We start from the raw sequence: 17,876 nt of genomic DNA, 5'->3' as shown, positions 1-17,876 counted from the left end.
TGTTATTTTTACCCTTAAAAAGGTGTAAAATTAACATTACAAAATGTTGATATATTTTTACATCTAAAAAGTGTTAAAGTTATGAGGAAAAAAAGTTAATCGCACCCCTGTTTTTTCTCAGTGTAGCCATGACATATACCAATTAACCATAATAACTACATACTTTAACAACTTATCTTAGTGGAAGGTAAGACTCCAACCAACAGATGTTAGGCGGAGTGTAAATTGTGAGACTTCATTGATATACAAATCGATTAAGAAAGTTATTAACTATCCAAGAGAAAATCTAGGATATATTCAACGAAAGTTTCTTTCAAGGCTATTTCGAAAATAAAGTGGAACTTCACATGTTTACCAGTTCAAGCTTCTTTTTGTTTAAACGTTCCATATATTTTATTAAAATTATTTAGTGAATTTTATTTATGAATAAAAATAAAAAAAAGTCTACGATAATTTATTGCACCATTTTATTGAAATTTTGATGTTCGATTAGCTCAAAATGTCCTAAAATTTACAGTTCGTTTTCGGTCACTATCCTGATTCTGATACTTTTGAATGATAAAGCAGAAACCCAAAAACCGGAGAGAATCCAAATTGGAAATTACACTCTAAAGCAATTGTTGATCGAAAAGAATAATTTTGAATTAGACAAGGGCTTTTCAAGGGATACTTTACGAAATAAAAAATATCTCATTCCAAAAATCCCTCGGCTGATAACTTCTAATATCGGTTTTAAGGTGGTCCGACGATATTATCATTTTCTGAACCTGAATAGATATTCGACTTAATGAGACCTTTAATTTGCGGAATATTTAACGAATTTTGATAGCAAGAAAATCCTTATGAAAGACAATAGTATTAAATTTTTACTCATAGCTTGAACATTCACCGTTAAACCTAATAATATTTTAAAAATGAAAATGTTTTTACTAGAACTTCTTGAAGAAGAGGTTCTTCTGGCGAAAACAAAAATTTCGGAGAAGAATAATGATTGAGTAATATTATTTAGCTCACTTATTTAGCGATTTAAAAAAAAACAACACATAACAAAAGTTAATATGTGTCAGGCATTACGGGTAAATACAGGAGAGTGGGACTATTTAGGATGAAAATTTCAAATTAAAAAAATATATAATAAAAAGAAAATTGCATGAACTCTTCCTAATTATAAATATAAATATTTTTTAATCTTTCAATAGTAACATTATTATATCAAAAAACAATCAGTCAATTTAGCTAATTTTGTTCCGTTCGGATATTAAAAAAAGCGATTGAGAGTATTTTAGCCACGCATTTCAAAGTGTAGTATAGGGGAGACTGGGGCAAAATTTGTCAAATGGAAAATTTTAAAATTCAATATCTTCCAAAAGAAAAGGGACTGAGACTTCAAATTTTTATCACAGATTGCCTGCGTGAACCTCAATAAACGTCATAAGTTTTAAGAAATTCGAGCAAGGAATATAGAAAATAAAAGATATTGAAATTTTGAGCCCGTTTTTAAAATATTTGCCCTTCAAGAGATATCAAGTTTCATCGACTTACTTTCCAAAATTTTTGCATTAGTGTGTGCTTGCTGAATAATTCAGAACCGCTGTACACAAATCTGTTTTTCATTTGTGAATTTTCCAAACTGATTTTTCTCCAGAAGTAGTTTTATTAAAAATGAACACTCAGGGTCAGAAGGCATGGGGCAAATATTGTCAAAAAACGAAGAATGCCGATGTTCCACACGGCAAATTGGAACAACCAGTCACTGGTTATGACATGAGGAAACTGCAAATGATTTATGTGGCAAAACAATTGCAACAGGAAGAGATTAAAGGATTTTTGGAAGAATTTCCAACATCACAAATGAGTTTTTAATGCCTAAATTTCTCTGGAGTTCCATAAACAGAAAACATTCTCCGCTACATTTTTCCCCTATTTTGCTATGTGACATTTACTCGGCAAACTTCGTTCGGTCCAACTCGCCCAATTCGCCCTTCTGCCATTTCTAAGCCGGCGAAGAGAATTTTCTTGCCAAAAACAGCTTTTGGAAAATAACTTGAAAAGCGCATTTCTCCTTTAGATAATAAAACATGTTCAGGATAAAGTTATAAAGGAATACATTTCCTATCAAAATATTTCAATTGGATATTTCATTCATTCACGAGAACTCATAACAAAGCGAAAGAAAATGGCAAAAAATACCCCATGCCTGGCAAAATTTGCCCCAGCAGTTTTGAGAATTTCCACAAAATCATCTTTTAGATAATTTCTCGGAAATCACATTTCGTTTTGAGTTAGAGCAAAATAACGTTGGCAAAGTTGTAGAGCGGGAAATTGTCTATAAGAGTATGCTTAATAAGAGTCATTTAGATTCTCTGATAGCTCGTGAAAAAATAAAATATCCATTTTGAGAAATATTGCCCCAGTCTCCCCTATACTCTTGACGAATTTATAGAAAACGTACTTTCGGTTCTTTTAGGTGTTATTTTGCTCTTTTTATTTTTAGTTGTGATTTTTTTCCATCATCTGCGTTTAAAAATTGAAATTTTATCAAAAAAAAACAAATTTTAACAGCAATGGTAAAATTTTGCGCTGAGTATATGCTTAAGACTTAAATTGAGTTTAATTTAAAATTAAAGTATGAAAAATATAATTATTCTTCACAGTGTTTCCAAGAGTATTTCAGAATAAATTAAATTAATGCTAATCACAGAAATTATCCAAATATTTAAAATTGTATCATTATCACCTCCTGGGAAAACCTCATACAATCCCCAAATCTTAATTAAACTAAAAAAAAGTCCCAGGATTATATCACTCTCTCTCTTTGGAGTTCAAGCTGTGAAAAGAAAATTCATCAGCATACAATTAATTTGTTCACTTTTCTCAACTTACTCTAACTGCTAAAAGAACCTCCCCCTATTCATCATCACTGAGGAAGACTAATAAGTGAAACAGGAGGGGTATTTTATTAATTGTAATGGAAAAAGTTTGAGACTTGTTTTAATCATAAAGCATTAACTTGGTGAAAGACAGCGATACAGCTAGAATAAGTGATGAGAAATAGTCTTAAGAGAGCAATGAGGGATGTTTCCGAGAATCTTATAGTGCTATAAAGATTATATTTAGAAAATTATCCAACAAATTTCCTCTGAGACTCTTTGAAAAGTATTTAAAAGTTTGTTGTAAGAGCTTTTTTTTCAACTTACACATTGAAGTCTCCCCCGGCGATTTCTGGGCTTAATCTCCAAAGTCAGGGTCACTTTGGCAGGTTGTTCATCTGTGCCTTTTTTTCAGTATATATTCTTCACCAAAAATTAGTAAATTGATTTAAGGTCCAAATTGTATGCTTTTCACAACTTTTTCATCACTGGAAAAAAGCACGTAATTATTTTCACAGAGGGGGAAAAAACTTTTCTTTTAATGGAAATAGAAACAAAGTTTCATTATTATGGGCTTAAGCATAATCTAATCCAGGTAGATATTTAATCTAATTCCATATTTTTTGTCATATCGTCTTCTACGATTTGTCAGAAGGAGAAAGTATTCAAAATATACTCAATAAGAGCGATAAAACTAAAACATTTTAGGATTAAAATTAAACAGTTTCTTCTATCTGGATTATGCTTTAAAAAACAATTTATCAGAATAGAGAGAATATTTTCAATTTTTTACTTCAAAAGTTTTATTCGATTTTGAAAATTTAAACCTGTGCTTAAGACACGATCATTCAAGTTACAAGTTTATTTATTAAGGGAGAGTCGGTATGTTTGAGACTCTTTTTTACGTTTTTGGTATTATTTCCAAAATTTAGAAAATTATTTTGAAATTTTGTATAGCGCTTAGTATACTCACAAGTATGGACTTTATTAAGATAACTCGATTATTGTTTTTTGTCACATTTATTCAAATAATCAAAGAATAATCCACCGCGTCTCAAACTACCCGGGTCTTAAACATGCAGCCTCTCCTCTAATAAAAATATACAAAAAATGCATTTTTCAAAGTATTTTAATATTAAGTTTTACTTTCTAAATAATATTAATAAAGTTTAAAAAAGCGAATGTCAGAGACGTGAAATATTGTTATAGATATTATTTATTTAAATAATAATCAAAATGCCCGAATAATTAATTAGGACTAAAGAATATTGCCTAGACTTTACTTAATAATAATAATAATAGCTTATTTAATTCACAATACTAGGGTCATCTCTCTTACAGTTTTACAAGAAAAAATAAACAAAAAAATTAATACAACAAAATTAGATAAAATAAAGAAAAAAAGAAGAAAAACTTGAGCGTTAATTTCTCAAAAGCTCAGCCGAAAATGTCGCCGAGTAGCATCCTCACAGTTACGGCTATTATCCGGAATAGCATTGTGAAGTACTATGCCGTTTACAGTGTACTGTAAAGGCAGTCACTGCTAAATTTAGGTACTATAAGTCTTCGAACCCTTGCCGAACCCCCTCTAAACCAGAAGATTCGACACATACTCAGAACGTTCAGAAGCAAAAAATTAAATAAAAAGAGCACTGCTCTCATGTTCAGAAGAGAAGTCAGTAGGGGAATTCTGTATATTAAGTGGCATTGACACGCGTGGGTTCGAAACCTGGCAATGCCACTCGAGCTTTTTTTGTCATATCATATGAGTTCGAAAATTCAATTCATTGATTTTTTAATGAAATCCCTTTGCCTGATGATTTTATGAAAATACAGTACGTCTTGGTTAACATATTTAACAAAATTCACTGTCAATTGAATTGCCAGAAATTTCAAATATGTGACTTCTGACAATGCCACGTGAGCTCAAATGGCAATGTCACGGCTACAGAATCGCATTTTCGAAAAAGCTCTCTTAAGATTCGAACCCAATTTGTCATATGGCATTGCCAGAGCGTTACAGAATTCCCCTCCAGGTCACAGCTAACGATCCGGTAAGGAGTAATGTGATCACAGTGATTTAAGGGGTTACATGGGTCTCTCAGGTCAAAAAAATCATTTTTTTTTTATTTTACAGTATAAAATTTGAAAAATATTTTCTGAAAATTTCAAGTCAATCGGAGTAAAACTTTGAAACTTTTTGTAAAACTTTAAACGCGTTTTTCTCAAAACACCGTTTTACAATGCGGTAGTCAAGATTACTTATAGTCTACTGAACTGATCTTTCTGTAATTTTGCATACTTGTTTTGAAAAGTATTATCTAGTGTTTGAACGAAGGATTTGCACTTTCTTTAATCAGAACCATTTTTACAATACAAAATGTGTTGAAAAATAGGGTAAAATTGATACATTTTACAAAAACTTTTGCCAAAAATCCAAATTTTGTTTTTTTTTTTAAATCCTTCGCTCATCCATGGGTCCAACTAATCCTCTAACAGAGTATATTTGATTTTTTGCTTTCAGATGAACCTACTGGGAGAAATCCTGCCTGCCGCAAGGTCTGTTTTTTGAGGAATGGTTCCGAAAATCAGCTACCAACGGTCGAATTTTGAAAATTTTTCAAAATTTTTTTTTTTAATTTTGTTCTAAAGTTACTCTCTCATATTCCAAAAGTTGGAATTTTTAAAATATTTTCGACACAATAAATGATCATCAGAAGAAAAACCTATTTTTTAACCTGATAAACCCATATGTAACCCCTTAACCCTTTAAGGACGATTGGCACACCGGTGTCCCATAAAAAAAAATTATTTTTCCTGACTACCTAAAGTTATTTTTTCCTTATGTTTGTACGTAACTGCAAAGTATAAGGTTGAAGGAATCTAGGATATTTTTTGCAAGTCTCTAGCTCTTTGCTATATAGTAAATTTTTAAGCTCAAAAATGACGAATTTTTAAATTCTCACAATGATAACTAATTTTAATTATTTTTTATACTTTCAATTTTTTTTAAGAAAACCCATTTTGGAAAAAGATACTTCAATACTCAAACATAATATTTTTCATTTGAGTGAAAATTATCATTCATTGGTATTGTCAGAAAAATTACTTAAATTTTTAGGCTATTTTTGTCCCAATCGCTCATAGAGGTAAAAAATACACCGAATCAGACTCTGTTGGATTTTCCAAGGCTAGATGTAAGACTTTTTACTGATTTTGTCTATCGGTTTCATTTTTATTGCGTATTTTCGATCCGCAAAAACTGTCTCGTCGTTAAAGGGTTAAGCTGCAAATATACCTGTCACAATTATTAAATGCGACTGTTAGGCGACGAATTGTGTCACTATCTGCCGGAAAGAAAAGCTCTGCACCGTAATGAAAAAAAGGAAGAAGTGCTCGAGCTGGAGTCAAGCGAGTGTCATAAGGCATGATGTCCTGGAATCATATGTGGCTAGACAATATAGTTGACCTTACGGCAAATAAGACGTGGCATGATCAGACCATGAGAGAGTGGAATTGAAGATGATATCAAGGTTTTTGAACTGATCAATATAAGGGATAATTTCCCCGTTAAGGAACAAGGGATACGATACGAAGTAGAAGATAGTGATTTTTTAACTAAATAAAAGCTTGAGTCATTTTGGGATTCAAAATCAAGCCGCTTAATGATGCCCAGTGCACAATACTAGAGAGGTTTGAATTCATGAAGTTAAAAGCATTTAGAGGATTGGAAGGATCACCTTCAACGTAAATTTGTAGGTCATCTGCATAGACATGAAAGAAGCGATTATGTAATACTGAGGGCATATCATTAATATTCATTCATTATATCATTTTATATTTAAAGAGAATCCTAATAAATTCATCAATAGGAAAGCAACTTCTCGACAAACAAACTAAAATGGAAATGTTTAAGTTTCCTGAAGTTCTAAAGCTTCTGAAAGAACATGTAAAATCTTCATAAAACATTGAAATTGTTGTAGTTAACTTTTAATATCTCTTCTCGGAATTGTAAGTCTTTAACTTAAGGTCTTCTTTATACCGGAAATTGAGCAAACTTTAGTAACTTTTATTTCTATTATTATTATTATATTCAATAATCGGCAAAATGATTTTTAGAATTTTTTTTATGTACTGTAGTATCTCACAAGGTCGACAAACAAAAAGTTTTGATCTAAATTACTTTTGAAAAGAGCTTTTCCATTTAAGGAATAATTATAATTAAAAGCATGATGAAGTAAGCGCATAATCGAAATTAAAACACGTCTTTTTATCAAATTTATGAGATAAATTCTTGCTGAATGAGCATATTGCTGGTTCCATTTCATTATTCTTCCCCAAAAGCTTCTCACGGCCCAAAGTGTCACTTTGTGCGACATTTACCAAGACTTCAAGTGATGGGGGTTAATTTTGCACCCTGAATATAAATAAAATGTCTCAAAAGTGCTTGAAGGTGATACAATTGTTGAGGATAACATCCTTGAAGGCACTTCAGCTGTCGTTTCTTTTGTGGGAAAATTGTCATGCAAATCCCAAGCGGTTGATGGAGACGAGCATGAGACATCCATTGGATGAATATGAGGCTCTGAAGAAGTTTAAGCTAAAGTTAGCACCTCTCACCGTCAAGGAAGGTGAAAAGGTATCAAGACTGCAGCAAAGGCGTTCATCCTTCAGTCTCTCTGCCGCAACAACACAGTTTCGTCACTGACATCTTCATTACGCGGGTGAATTTAATTAAAATTGCAATCATTTTACTTTCTCATCATTAACTTGTCAATTTTCTGGTAAATATTCATGGGATTTCTTCTAAGACATTCACTTTCATCGTTAATGAGGAACATAGTTACAAGAGGACCAAGAAGTAAATTGCATTGCTCACTTCTTCATTAGAAAATGCTTTCCAGAAGGTAGATGACGCACAAGGGAACAAACTCCGAGATTGCTGACAATGTGGTTAATTTTTCTTTCCCTTAAAAGCTTTTTTATTGCTCGATCTCAAAGAGAGAGTGCAATAATCTATTGATTTTTAATTATACTTCGATTCATAACCCCCCACCTAAGGGGTCAAATTAGGTAAAATTTCAAAGCTTTGAAGTTTCGAGACAAAATAAATTACGCATTTACGTCTCCGTTTTTGACCGTTTTTTTCCATTTATCAATATTACTGATTTAAAATTCAAACGGAAAGGGATATCCACTTTTGGTTTACTGTGATATTCCTTTAACTCTAAAAAGGTTTATCAGAATATCACTCCTAAATATGATAGTTCTATTAGTATGTTTTGTACTCATTATTTCATTAATCATCAGCAATACTCAGATACAATCCACTCTACCTTGAAGCCATTACCGTCATATATGTGTTTCAAACCTAAAGCTTAGCTAGTTAGCTTAACTGCTTAAATTTCTCATAAGTCAGGATTTTTTAGAACAATAATGTAGATCAGGATTATATGGGATTAGATTTATTAAGGGCTAACGATTGACACAGAAAAAAAAATTCATAAAATTGTTCGTTAATGTTTGTTAATTCCTACTGGAAACTTAGGAAATTCTTGCAATTCGTATAACCCATAAAAAAATTCGTAAAAGTTTGTATTCTTTTGAAAATTATTTTCGTAACATGATCACTTGCCGAGAAGTTTTTGTTTTCTTACAAACATTTGTTTATAAAAGTTCGTAAGCTACTCCCTGGCAAGTGGCCTTCAAAGATGAAGCCACTTTTTCACATTCACATACAGATTCGTATAGAAATTTTTCTGCACTCGTAACCGTTACACGATATATGTCACAATTGAGGTGTGCCTTGTACACAGGACTCTGTGCCTTGTAAAGAGGGATAAATATTCTATATTTCCATCTAAAAAGTTTTTCGGAACTCGAAGTATAAGCTGAGTTTGGAAGCAATTTATGAGTCGGCTTCAAACAGCTCCATATAAAAAAAACGTTTTGCCAGGGGGTAGTTCGTAAGCATACAAGAAAATGTTCATAAAATTTTGTCATTTTTTTGTAAAGTGTTATATATTTGTAAAATGTACGAACAAATGTTTGTAAATTAATAAAAAAAATGCTCGTTAAGTGATCATGTGAAAAAGAACAAACTTTTACGAACTTTTTACGGGTTAGGGTAAAATGATACAAGTTGGACATTGTGTTACAAGTTGGACAATTCGCCGGTACAAGTTGGATATGGCTTTTTTCTTGATAAATACAGTACAAAATTTGTTTTTAAGCACCAGGAACCAAATTATAAAACTAAAGCATTAAAAATATACAAATAAAAATGAAGTACTAAATTCATCATGAAAAAAAGCCCTGTCCAACATGTACCATTGTCCAACTTGTACCACTTTACCTTATACAATTTACGAACATTTCATAAATCATCGTTTTATGAAATATTTTTTTCCGTATTAGATTCTGTAAAACCAATCATCATGATTATTATTTAGGATTTTGAGCCCATGAAGAACTGAGCTAAACCTATAGTCTGATAAAGACCTCTATATAGCGTCGTTTCTAATTTCCTGAAAAAATCCAATGAAAAACCATATTTGAGGGCTCATTTTTTACAGATCTACCTTTTTACATATGTTTGTAATTAATTTATGTTTCTCAAATATTATTCTTTTCAATTTTTTTTAATTCTAAGTAAAATTACCGGTCTTGGAGTCAAAATTGAGGGATAGACTCCTTGTGTTCGGTGACGTTAATAATTTCTATTGTTTCTTTTTTGAAGATTAAAGATTAGAGCTCTCAAAGATATGCAATTTTATTAATTATTTTCTGTAAATTCTACAACTGAATTTAGTCGTTTTGAAAAATCTGAAGTAAAATATAGCATACAAACGTAATTTTAAAAATTTCATTTATGGTTAGGGTAAAGTGTTAATTATTAAAGTGTTTATTATTAAAAATAAAAATATTTGATGCTTGCATGCAACTATGCCGAAATTTGGCACAATTACCCTACCTATATATTCAGAGTAAATACCTTTCTTCCTATCCTTCCCATCCATTGAAATATTTATCAATTTAATTTAAGCAAGTTTTTCCCAAAAGTTAAGCAAGGAAAAATTTTATTTGCTATAGCTAATTCTGCCCGGTCTCCCCAGACGTCTATATCTAAATATATAGGACAATTGGTCAATCTAAAAACTAAGTAAAGAGTTCCAAGTAACCAGTTTTGTATGATTGCGTTCATGAGTTTGATTTCTAAATCGGTATAGAAGAAAGTGGTCTGCCGTTAATTTCCTTTTGTCTTATATCCCAAAGCAAAAGTTCTATTTTGTTAATCGAAGTTAATACACTGAGAAAAATCCGAAAAAGTTAAAATAACATTACGGAAATGTTAATTTTACCATGCAGTATTGATCCGAAATCGGTGTAAATATTATGCTTTTTAGCTGTATTATGGGTTAAAGTTACCCTTTTTCATGTTCATTTTACCCCTAAAAAGGTGTAAAATTAACATTAAAAATGTTGATATATTTTTACACCTGAAAAGTGTTAAAGTTCTGAGGAAAAAACGTTAATCGCACCCTTTTTTTTCTCAGTGTACAAAATAGTCAGTTCTATTGATTATAGTTTAGGGAATATGATTTTTGCTTTGGAAAATAAGAAAAATTGAAATATTCAAAGGCTGCCGCATTCAAAGGCGACCACTTTCCCCTACTAATAATACACTAAAATTTGGGTTTTTCTTCATAATAAATCATAGTTTTGAATCAATATTAAAGCGCTTAAACCGGTATAGACCTATCTGAAATGATTAAGGAAAACTCGTAAAGTTATCGAACTCGTAAGTTCAAGCACTTCGCAAAATCTCCTTTGCCATGGCTTTTTTTTTAAGAGAAACGTGGAAAAAGTGCCAACAGAGAAAAGGAAGAAATTTTTCGATTTTCACTGATAGTTTCACTTGAGCGTGACAAATTGTAACACAGAAAAAAATTGCAGCCCTTTGAGCGCTTTCTGCGTGGGAAACAAAGATAATTCAGCACTTGGAGAGTAATTAAATTCAACCCTCAGGCCTTGCATAAAGCATTCAAATTGAGTTTCAACTCATGCCTTTCGCAACTCAAGAATTAACTGGGAATGAAGTTAAAAATACAACATACAACAACAATATTTTTTTTTTCTAATTATATTATCCTTTTTTTCTGTGTCTTTTACGACACCAAATGTTTTTTTTTTCTTTATATACTTTATTATACAACTTTCATAAGGCTTGAATTTGTAATTGAATTGTTTTTTTGTCCCATTTGAGGAATGACATTTTTGTGAGTAACGTGGCCTATTTTTAAATTTACATTAGATGCAAAATTATTTGCTTTTTCCTCACATTTGCCAGGTTTCGGAGTAGTTTATTTCATTTTCACAAGATTATAAAAAACAATAATTACATTTTGCTGATTGATAAGTTATTCGTCGAAGTTATTTTCTTGCTTTTAGAGCAATCTCACCAGTAAAACTGCATAAACGTAATTTAACGACAATAAAAGTAACAAGTTTAACTAAAGAGCATGCTTAAAAGCCAAAATTTCATTATAAAAGTCTGTGCAGGAACATTTAATTCAAAATCAAGCTTTTAACGTTCATTTTAATACGTCACTTATTTTATAAATTAGAAAGCTGGTTTCTGTGCACCAAAACCCATAATTGAAGTTATCTCGTTCACTCCAATGGGAAGTTTCGAAAGCATTTTTAAAAAACAAATGTTATTACACTGAGAAAAAAAAGAGGCTACGATTAACTTTTTTTCGTCATAACTTTAACACTTTTCGGGTGTAAAAATATATCAACATTTTTTAATGTTAATTTTACACCTTTTGAGGGTAAAATCAACACGAAAAAAGGGTAACTTTAACCCATAATACACCTACAAAAGGTAATATTTCCACCGATTTCGGATCAATACTGCAGGGTAAAATTAACATTTCCGGAAAGTTATTTTGACTTTTTCGGATTTCTCTCAGTGTAAGTACTGCATTAAACTTTATACACTGAGAAAAAAGAGGGTGCGATTAACTTTTTTTCCTCGTAACTTAAACACTTTTTCGGTGTAAAAATATATCAATATTTTTTAATGTTAATTTTACACCTTTATAAGTGTAAAATCAACATAAAAAAGCATAACTTTAACACTTAATACACCTGAAAAGCATAATATTTACATCGATTTCGGATAAATAATGCAGGGTAAAATTAACATTTCCGGAATGTTATTCTAACTTTTTCGGATTTCTCTCAGTGTACGTATATCATATTATTTTATCTGTAGGTAATTCCGTTTAAGTATATTCTTAAACAAATTCATTATAAAAAAAAACATGACACTATCACAAAAATATACTTTAAACATATGATAAACAAGAAAATTTCAATTTTACAATTGTTACATCAATAGTTATTAATAAAATTCAATATTATACATTAGTGAAAATTATTTTAAAATTTAATGTGGGAGATAATATAATTTTTTGGATATCCAATGCCGATTTATGGCCATTTTTACCCATTACAATACGATTTTTCGATATGTAGCTTTCAGTTGGAAAAGCTGAATCATTGTAAATTTTGCATTCATTTGGCATATATTAAATGGTCTCAATATTGCAAACATTTTATTTAATCATTTGAATCCAACCCAAAAATTTCTCATGGAAATAACCTTTTTTTTAATTTTTCTTTTTGTAAATTTAATTAAATTAATTTTTCACAAAATCTATGAGAAGCTTCTTCAATATTTTTCGATTTTGAAGAAAAAACTCTACAATTTGGCAAGTTTTTAAAGGGCCCTATTACAAAGATGCATGCTTGTACTTTTCTGTTCAAACAGCATTCCACTTTTGGACATAATATTACGAAAAAAAACAAAAACAAATGAAGGATGAAATAAAATTAAAATTCGCAATAAGTCTGCAAAATTGCAAAGTAATTCTGAAACTTAATAATATAATGTCTTAGCACTTCTTGATAGTCGCTCTTAAAACCGTTTGATAGTTTTTGTAAGAGAAATTGTTGTCTTTGGATCATTCAATGAATAGTTTTCCACAAATTTTATGACAAATTTATTTCTTTCCTATTCAATTCATGTATTTATTATGGTTTTTCTCAAGTTTTTTTTTGCAAAAGCTTAAAGCTCTTCATAATCACTTTTCCTTCTGCTACAGCAAAACGTCTTTTATGCATTTTTATCCGGAAATTATAGCAATTTTTTCACTTCTTCTGCAAGATGGAATTCCAATAGTCTTTAGTATCTCTCTTCTCACAACATTCCCCTTTTGGAGGAAAATGTGATTCCCGAGTGATGTTTATATTAATTTAAAACCACACACAAGTTGTATGTGATGCAATTTACTCATGTAATTATTTATAATAAAATTGAATTTCTCATCTCTCGTCAACGGCAAGTTTATTAAATTTGTCGCGAAGATGCCAACCATGCAGGTGGTTCTCATGCCGAGAAATTGCACCGGAAATTTTCTCTTAAATGGAAAATCTCAATGAGGAGAGATATTTCTATATGTACTACAGGGACGATATTAAGGCTATTTTGTCCTGTGAAAGAATTATCACGGAGCTCACTATTAGAACTTCTGAAGAGATAGACAAACTTTAAGCACTGTTGCACGTTTTAGATATTGGGAAGCTCTTCATCGAGCTCTCTTGAGAAGGAAACCGAACTGTTCAGTAGCGCGACCAGACAACAACTGAGGATATCTTTAGGAGCTTTCTGGGTAGAGAAGCATCATCATCATCGTCATGGGAACTTTCATGTCCTGCGTGGAATTTCCCCAGGATGATTTACAAAACTCTCCCCTAACTACTTTGAACAATTTTCCAGGTGAATCTTGAGGAAAATCCTTCTGATTCATCATAGATTTTCAATAATTTCTCAGAATAAAGGATAATATTCAATTTTCCTGATATATTTCCAGATAAATTCAGAGACAGAAATTTTGGTGGGAAAATGCCGCAATTCATGCGCAATGTGATGGAAGAAAAAGTGGGAAAAACAACGTGGAAATTTCCCCATGAGATGAAGGCGCCTGATGAGAAGGTGAAAGCACGAGAAATTAGTGAAATTTACACTGAAACACGAGGGAAAACCCATAGAAATGCGAATATTAAGTTTTTTTGATAAACTGTTACCACAATAACCAGAAAAAAATTATGTTTCCTGATTGTGCTCATCCTTTGGCAAAGAGTTTCTATCGCCTCCCTCACCCTGATTGGAAATACTATTCACAGATTTTAAATCCGATTTTAAAGATTTGTTCGCAGAAAAAAAGTATCCGGTCAATAAACTTCCTTGAGTTATTGGTTTTATATAAAATCTTTTCCTCTGAGTTGAAGTCCATTAGTTTTCTTTAAAAAATAAAGTGCATAAATCATATAACCAATGAACCTCAACCGCGGAGTAATTTTTACAACAATTTCTCTACATTTTTGGCTCAGTTTAAATAAAAGGGATGGTAAAGCGTCTTATAGAACTTTACCATCGATATGATCAATTACAACGATTTGAACCGATTCATAAATCAATCAAAAGATCCCACGAAATAGTGTAAAGAGTAATAAAATTAAATATCGGACAATAATTTCTTATCGGTTCATAACCGTTTCATTCCCGGTTCGCAACCGATTTGAGCCGATTTATAAATCACTCAAAACATTGTCCAAAATACCTAAATACCACACTGAGAAAAAAACACGGATGCGATTAACTTTTTTCCTCATAACTTTAACACTTTTTAGGTGTAAAAATATATCAACATTTTTTAATGTTAATTTTACACCTTTCTAAGGGTAAAAATAACATGAAAAGGGTAACTTTAACCCCTAATACACCTAGTATAATATTTACACCGATTTTGGATCAATAATGCAGGGTAAAATTAACATTTCCGGAACGTTATTTTAACTTTTGCGGATTTCTCTCAGTGCAGATCCTAAACTTGAAATCCGCGGTTTTTTGATCAAAGGATGAAAAATTTCAGAAAAAATCGAAAAATAAAATATTCCAAATATAGATCCTCGCTAGTTACACATTTTTGCCATTTTTTTGACAATACATGGATACCCCGAAGTTCTTGGATCAAAACCATTCATATACCTAATTTTCCACTTCTTTGAAATTGACAAAGTGTTACTTACCTGAATTACAGTGAATTCCGCTTTGAAAAAATATTTCAGGACCGAAAAAAGCCCGCAAATTAACTCCAGTGACACAGAAAAATTGCATATCTGCAGAAGATATCTTTAGGATAAGTTACGGAAAAGCCGTGATATATGCAAGAAATTTTCGGCGTCAATTTTTCAGCCTATTTTCAGCACCAACGGTGCATAAGAAATATTTTTCAAATTTGCCATGTGAAAAATATTCGCATACATTTAGGGGGGCATTTCAAAAATTATAAATGAGCTGCCAATAGTAGGCAATTCATATCAAATTCTTTCAGTCCGTTTTCTCTCAAGCCGGAACTCCCTGTATGTGCAATAGCCCGGAAAAAGTGCTTTGATTATCGGAACGGACCAAGTTTGAAGAATACTGCAGGGATGATAGCATACCCCAATTCAGCATTTGGATGTTGACTTGACGCATAGAAATTCAACGCAACGGAACGTAGTCGTGTTGCAATATCACTCGTTTATATTGTTTGACCTATTTTGGATGTTTTTCGAACAAGAAATTGTCCAAATCAATCAAAAGTTGTAGATAACAATTCCCATTCATAGTTTCTCTCAATTTCAGCAGCTCATAATCCATAATTCCTAGTTAGTCTCCTCAAGTGATAAGCATTGTCTTCTTCCCGGAGATATTTGACCATTTTGCCGATTTTGTGCCTTCACCAAGTGAAACTCACAATGTTTTTGGTTTAGAATATTCGAACAATAGCTTCTACCCATCTCATGTACCGTTTCGATGCTGAAAAGTCCTTCTTTCATACCGAAAAGATAAAATTTCGAAAGCAACTTGAGTCTTTTTTAACTCAAGCGACACCCATTTCCTCTATTTCCTTCATTTTGATTTTTTTAATGGCATGCAAACGCTTGCCATTAAGAAAGCATGATTAATGCTTCCGAAAGGTTATTTTATAATCGTCATCCAGAATCGCTTACAGATCGGCACCATTAATTGTTTTTGGTCTTTTGGTGCTGTGCATCGAAATCACAATTTCTAAAGAATTTAACGAATTTTATCGGGTGATTCTAAATGGTACATCTTGGCTGTGGACATCTTTAATTAAATAACGTGCTTTACTCAATTTTTCTTCTCAAGTTAAAGTGGTCGGTTATGAACCGTGTCATTATCGAATTAACTGGAATCGGTTAAGATTTGTCAAAAAATCCAAGAGCTTTCCAACAATCCGAAACATGATACCATTCGGTTTAGAATCACGCTCTCTAGACCCATTTTAACTTTTAACCTTAAAAACCCCTTATTAGGAATGATTCTACGGTTTTTTCGCGTATGGAAAGGGAAGGGGCTTCCCTTCGAAAACAATGTTTTTTGGAATTGTTCAAAAACATTTCTTTAATTTTGGAATACATTTTAGAGGTTATCCAGGCGGATTTTTCGTTTTCATACGAAAATTCCGTAAATCGTTCCTAATAGAAGGAAGTGGGGCACCTTTGAAAGTGAGGCAACTTTGAAATTGGGATTTTTCTTCCAGGTTTCAGTGGAACTGAGCTATATGATTAATGTAATTTAGCTTCTCAATCTGTTTGTGCAGCTAAATTGTATGACGATAATACTCAATTTTATTTATAAATAGGTGAAAACCCCAATTTCAAAGGTGCCCCACTTTCCCCTAACAGTTTTTCAAGGTCAAAGCTTTCAAAGGCTCTAGACAGGGTATTTCTCAACTTAATGGTATCATGTGAGGAGTCATTGGACAGGTCTTGGCATTCTTGGAATTTTTATAAGACTGAACCGATTCCAATCGGTTCTAAACCGGTAATTATGTTATTTTAAGAAATATATTGTATAATCCTTATTGTTATATTATATAAACTGGGCATCAATCAACAAATTGTTATTTTTATCATCATTTGTACCTTGAATAGGTTTGAATTCAGTAAAACCACTGCTAAATAACCGTTTGTTATGCTTGTTTTTAAAATATCTACCTATCAGTTACAGCTTTTATGATTAGGTATTATGACAAAGTGAATTATGCCAGAAAGATAATTTTTTTAAAAATATTTTTCCTAAAATTTTATTGCCTAAATTTATTAAAAAAAATAGATGTCAATTGCTTTCCCTATATTTTTTGAATTTGTAGGTCTGCGAGGACTTTTATTTTCATTTTTTTTACAAAATTTTGAACCGTTATATCTCTAGGTTTACTTGACCGAATTTGATTATATATTTTGGATTCAAGTGAAAGACCTTATAAAACAACAAATTTTTCTAAATTATTTCAAGTTTTCAGGACCAACCACTAATGATGTTAGTAGGTATTATAAAAATAGGGTAGAAGGAACACTCTGAGAGAAATCCGAAAAAGCTAAAATAACATTCCGGAAATGTTAATTTTATCCTGCATTATTGAACCGAAATCGGTGTAAATATTATGCTTTTTACGTGTATTATGGCTTAAAATTACCCTTTTTCATGTTAATTTTACACTTAAAGAGGTGTGAAATTAACATTAATAATATTGATATATTTTTACACCTAGAATGTTAAAATTACGAGGAAAAAAATTAATCGAACTCCTTTTTTTCTCAGTGTATGGACAAATTCGTTAAAATATTGTCATTTATTTATAGTATTTTAAAAGAAGCAAGTAATACGACGTTTTATAATTAATCTACTTCTTCCTATAAGGATAGGCATTCAAATTTCATATTTCAATTAGTACAAAATAGGGTGCCAATTGCTAATAGGTTATGCTACGACTTCTTAGAGTGCCACCAGGTGTTCCTGCGACCCTATAATAACTTCCTATTTCGCCTAAATGCCAGATATTTTATTTTAAATGTAATTTTTCATTT

At 31.4% G+C, this 17,876-nt stretch overlaps 1 protein-coding gene across 1 annotated transcript in view; it reads right to left on the bottom strand.

Moving 5' to 3' along the window:
• LOC129803034 (trace amine-associated receptor 1) overlaps positions 1-13,565 on the bottom strand; it is a 141,159-nt gene extending 127,594 nt beyond the window's left edge. Inside the window, exons 1-2 of the mRNA XM_055849348.1 lie at positions 13,458-13,565; positions 3,198-3,358 (exon numbers count right to left, since the gene is read on the bottom strand). The gene's annotated coding sequence lies outside the window, so the exon portion shown is untranslated. The remainder of the gene's footprint in view (positions 1-3,197; positions 3,359-13,457) is intronic.
• Between the last annotated feature and the right edge of the window lie 4,311 nt (positions 13,566-17,876).

This window comes from Phlebotomus papatasi, chromosome 2 (assembly GCF_024763615.1).
Source record: "Phlebotomus papatasi isolate M1 chromosome 2, Ppap_2.1, whole genome shotgun sequence".
In the NCBI taxonomy this organism is placed as follows: domain Eukaryota; kingdom Metazoa; phylum Arthropoda; class Insecta; order Diptera; family Psychodidae; genus Phlebotomus; species Phlebotomus papatasi.
The sequence above is the reverse complement of the archived record's forward strand: the minus strand, read 5'-3'. Positions and strand labels throughout refer to the sequence as shown.